Below are 6,000 nucleotides of genomic sequence, written 5' to 3' on the forward strand. Positions count from 1 at the left end.
TTATCCTTTATAACCGCCATCATCTTTCGGCGAAGATCAGAAACTACAAACACACTCATGCACTGAACCTCGAACAGCTACCTACACATTGTTGTCCATGACTATACTCATCGATCTAGAAACCCTAATCCATACATCCCTCACTCTTGATGCTTTCCTTCACCATGACTACAATTTTGTTGCTCTTCCCCTCTCTTGAACAGTGAGTTACTTCCATCACCGCCTTCTGTCTCTCTCTCTCTCTCTCTCTATTTACTTAAAAGTGGTTTACTTTTAATAATTGATGATTGATTTGTTGCTTTCAGGGTAATTTATGAATTGATCTCTTTCTCTATTTCCTAAATGGTGACCATTATCTCCATTCCAATGTTTATTTCTCTCTTCCCTAAATTGTAACCACTAACACGCTTTTCCATCTCCACCACCGCTTAATCATTGTTGTGTTACCACCATTAACATGGTTGTCACTACCAGAAAGATACGGTGGTACCTTCTCTCATTTGCTATAGGAAACTTTTACCATGCATTGTTGTTGCTAATGTTTGTCAAGTTTCATTAATCTACCGGATAATACATCTGATCTTTTATTAGTGTTGTTTTTGCCTATGATGTTCTACAGCTGATGTTACTGAATAACTTTGATCAATGTTCTACAGCTTAACACTAATGTTCATAACCCCATGGAATAAATAAGGTATATATTGTTACTGAATAACTTTTTGAAATTTGTTTCTCAGTATATGTTGTAAGACTTACAATCAATGTACAATATTTCATTACTCCAATTACTCTATGAGAGAAGCACATCAGCAGGGGTGAACGGTTAAAATTGATAAACACCAGAATTAATTAACTTTCAATTTATGGATATTGCTTCTAACATCACATAATTTTTTTTATTGTTTATAGAATAGCATGATTTTCTTGTAGTCTCTCATCGTGGCTAAGTACTCCAACATTTTTTCAGTTTTCCACTCGGTAAGTTTGATTCTCTTAATATTTAGCATTCATAAGTTAGAACATGGTTAGGATGGATAGGATGATTAGGTGTCCATTGTAAATGACATAAATGTTTGACTGGATCCTATTAACCTCTTTCACTCACTTTTTTAAAGAATATTAGGATGCAATTTTTGTAAATCAGTTGTTTTTTTAAATAGAAAGACATAGATATAGAAAAATAAATCATTTTTCTTTTTCATGTATTATTTTATGTTGTATTTAAAATCAAGTGTGTTGACTACTGTAATCCATTTTTCAGGAATGGGGATATAAATGGAAACTGGAAGTGGAAAGAAAAACTGAGTTGGTGAATAACTTGTGCAAGTGTAATTCATTCCACGTTTTTACAAGGTATTCTCATCAAGTACTAAGATCTCTCTTCTTCTTTATTTGATTATCATTATTTATATTCCATGTGGCATACTTTAAATGAATATTTTGTTTTTCATTTTTTCGGTATTTCTACTAAAAAAAAAATCTTCCCGGTTTGCTATTAAATAGTTGAATGCAAGCAGCATTTAGTCAATGATTTGTGTTAGTTCCCATATAATATGAAAAATGGAAGTTGGATTATATACTTCATTTTGAGGTTTGGCATGTTCAAAGTTTTATTTTAAGAATACCTATCTCACTAGGCATTGCAAGGTTTGTCTCTTGATATGAATCTGTTTTATATGGTTGGTACAATATAAGATCATTGTTAGAAAATGTGAATTTGATTTTGTAAGAATTGTGTTTATTTTTTTATTGCAAGAAATATCATAACATCATTGTAGTTTATATATATATATATATATATATATATATATATATATATATATATTTCTTTTCCAATATTTCTGACAAAAGCAATTTCTTTTGAAGCTATTTCCAACTTGATATTTTTACAAGTTTTTTGGGTCAAATGTAGGGCTGGCAAGATTGTACCACAGAAAACCAACCAACATGTTACCAACCGAACCAAGAAAGTTGGTACCCAATATGTTTGGTAGCCAACATCCTTGGTTGGTAATACCGTACCAAATAAGCAATCTTGGTACGGTAATGGTACAAAATTTTGAATACCATGATAATACCGTACCAACCAATTCATTATATATATATATATATATATATATATATATATATATATATATACACACACACACACACACAAAATCGTATGTATATTCCAATTAACATTTCTGTTTAGTTTTTGCAGTTATAAGAATATGATATAAGTCATTTGATCGCATTAATTAATAGTTATTATCACGTTAAAACACAAAATTAAAATGTTACTTTAGCTTTATGTCAATAGAATTTTTTTGTAAACTAAAAGAGCTATGTAACTATTTTGTTTATTAAACTAATATATTTACTAAATGTCAAAATTACCCGATGTCTTTGTTAAATCTTACAATAAAAGATTAAAAGTTCGTATATACCATTACCAATTCGTACCAACCAAAATTGTTGGTATCCAAACATATTGGTACCAAATATACTTGGTACGATTCTTGTAGAAAATTTTGTATACCAACTATAATTGGTTTGATACACGGTTTAGAGAGAAACGAATCAGTACCGTACCAATTCCACCCCTAGTCAAATGTGTAATTTATCATTATCCTTGGTCTACTATACATTTTTAACCTCTTTTCAAATTTATTTATGTTTTTTTATATTTTCTTTATGGTTTTTTATTCCAAACTCATTAATTAGAAGACAACATTTCAAACTATGGCCGCATGCATTTAGTTCATTTAAAAATTTTAGGTTTATGTTTTATATGTTAATAAATTTACAAATAATAGATACCAAGCATGGTTTTGAGAGGATGATTTGGTAGCTTTGAACATCGAAAAGCAATAAGAGGATAAACGAAGTGGATATATATTCATATCAGGAGCAAAACCAAAGGAAGCATAATCTGGTGTTTGTGGTCATATCGTGTTCTATATCCTCTTCAAGACCGGGGTTGGTTTGTGCATTGTCCTTTAGATTCTTCCCGTCTTCATGTTTTAGAAAAGAGCTTGAAAGTAGAATGATGTTTGATAAATTTCTGAAATAGATTTGTTTATACATAATGAAAAATGATGTTGGATAATTGTTTCTGTCAGGTAGTTGTTTGATAAAACCATGTGCTACAAAAACTAGCTGCTTGTGACTTATGTTCAATGTTGCTACTTGAGTCATTAAAATGTTGATTTCTTTTTAATAGTGAAACATATCGTCTAAGATTAATTGAATAATTTGTTTTCATTTTGTGTTTAACAAATAGTCGATGATTTTATAAGAAATGATTTTTCTTTCGGTAGTTTGAAAACATAAATTTACATAAAAGTTTTTTTTATGTATTTTTTAATTTTTCCTTTTTCCTTTTAGTTCTTTAAAATCTTGAGAACACAGACCTTTTAATATTTGGCTGAATCACTTTGGGTGGATCAACAATCTTTTATGTTTTACATTTAATAATTAATAATACATTAAATAGGATCATAAAACTTCTTTAATTCCATTTGATGAAATATTACTAACATTAACTGTTATTATATATAATTCTAGTTTCGTTCTAGGACATCTCTCAAACGGTATACAAAACACGAAACGATCCATGATATACGTGGCCACGAACCACAATCGTACACACTGTCCTGATGTGTCATCGTGCTTCGTGGTCGTGGCTATTCATGGTGGCTACGACGGAGGCGGACGACCAATTGAATTTCGAGACTTGGATTGGACCGTTCAACGGTCATTTTTTGTAGTATTTTTTTTCAAACTCAATACTTATATAAACACAGTAAAACCCTCACTTTTCATCAAATTTTACACTCTTATTCTCTAAACAAAAACACATAGATTTCTTTATAGATTTTGATTCGGATGATGACGGGGAATTCATCTCAACATTCTTCAACATTATGCAACACTTTCATGATGAAAAAAGTTCTAATGTTGCGCGTTCGAGAGCGGTCGTCAATCGTGATCGCCAAGGCGCACACGACTTATTGGTACATGATTACTTTGCCGATAATCGTCTTTACAATGAGGAATTGTTCGAACAACGTTTTCGTCTAAATAAGGCTATATTTTTAAGTATTAGTAATGCTTTAGAGGTCCGTTATGATTTTTTCAAATAAAAACCCGATGCTAGAGGAAGAATGAGTTTTTCTAATATACAAAAAATTGAGGCTATGCTTAGGTATTTGGGATACAGTATAACATTTGACGCATCTGACGAGTACTTAAAGGTATTCGAGGGAACCGCAATTGATTGTGTAGATAGGTTTAGTACATGTGTGTATGAGGTTTTTCACAAAGAATATTTGTGTGAACCTACTCCACGTGATATTAAGATATTATATTTGGCTCTTGAAGAGATGCATGGATTTACGAGTATACTTGGTAGTCTAGATTGTATGCATGTGGTTTGGGAAAAATGTCCAAATGCGTGGTGCGGTCAACTTACACGAGGTGATATATGTGAGCCAACTATAATACTAGAAGCTGTTGCATCTCAGGATTTGTTGATATGCCATTCATTTTTTTTGGAGTTGTGAGGTCTCACAACGACATTAATGTTCATGACCAGTCTCCTCTTTTCAATGATATTTGGACTGACAAAACACCTAATATGTCGTACACAGTGAACGAGCATTCGTAAAAATACGGCTACTACCTTTGTGATGGGATATATTCTGATTATTCGACATTTATGAAGGCATACTCGGTTCCTCGAAGTGAAAAGACAAAGTTGTTCACAAAAAGACAATAATCAGGGAGAAAGGATATTGATAGGGCATTTAGAGTTCTCAAACAGACATGATATGTAGTGAAATACGCTACACGACTCTAGGATAAAAATATAATTAAAAGAATGGTCGAAGCATGTATTATAATGCATAATATGATTATTGAAGATAAAGGTCAAGCGATCTGTAGGTATGATCCAGACGACGTCATCATCCCGATTGAAGAGTTCGTACCCAGAACGACTGGATTTATAGCACGAGTTGTTGAAATTCATAATAGTGAAACGTGTTTCAATCTTTGAGAAGATGTCACAAAGCATTTGTACTGATGGGATGTCAAGTCCACCAAGAAAATTACACCATTTGTTTGCAAATAAAACGTAATATAACGGTAAAAAGGGGTATCGATCCTCAGGGAAATGGTTGTATTCAATCACCAATGCAATCTAAAATAACTAGTGTAAATAAACTAACTAACTACAATTAAACTAAAAGGGGGGGGGGGTGTTATGATTGCTTGAAAACTAAAAGACTTGAATAACTAGAAAACTTGCAATTAAGCAAGATGATGAGATGCTCAAATATTGGAGAGAATTTGTAAACCAGGGCAATTCAACACAATGAACCTTTGAGTGTTTATCATTAGGATTTAATACGAAGCTTATCATTCATCCCAAATTGGTTATAGCAATCATGAAGCATGATATGCCAAGATTCCTCATTAGTTGTATGGAGGTTGAGGAAGCACACAACACACCTTAATCAAAATCAAAGATCCAATTGAAGCAATTGAACCCAAGAATTTGATTAGCCTTAAGAATGAAGGAATCCCCAATTCCTAGAGGATGTCAATGCTTACACATCCATAAAGGAGTTATGATTCATAAGCTAGAGATGATTTCTACCATCATAAAGCCTTTGTTCTAAGTAAAATTCAATGATTCAATGCCAAACCAAAGAAATAAACGAACAATCGCTTAGTAAAGTACCAAGCTCATGATCAAAACATTAAACAAGCACATGAATTATGAACTAGAATCATAGACATAAGATAAATGATAAATAAGCATAAATCCTTCAAAAACCCACAAACATTCAAAGGTTTTAGCCAAGGTCCACCATAATAGAGAGTTTAGCCACTCATGGCAATATAATAACAAACACAAAAGTCTAATTGCATAAAGAAACTATCAATAACTTGTAAAGATAAGAATAATGTGTATCCAAGCTCCCAAAATCGCCTCCTTTGGTCTCTAATGGT

The sequence above is a fragment of the Lactuca sativa genome, chromosome 8 (genome assembly GCF_002870075.4).
Source record: "Lactuca sativa cultivar Salinas chromosome 8, Lsat_Salinas_v11, whole genome shotgun sequence".
NCBI classification, from domain to species: domain Eukaryota; kingdom Viridiplantae; phylum Streptophyta; class Magnoliopsida; order Asterales; family Asteraceae; genus Lactuca; species Lactuca sativa.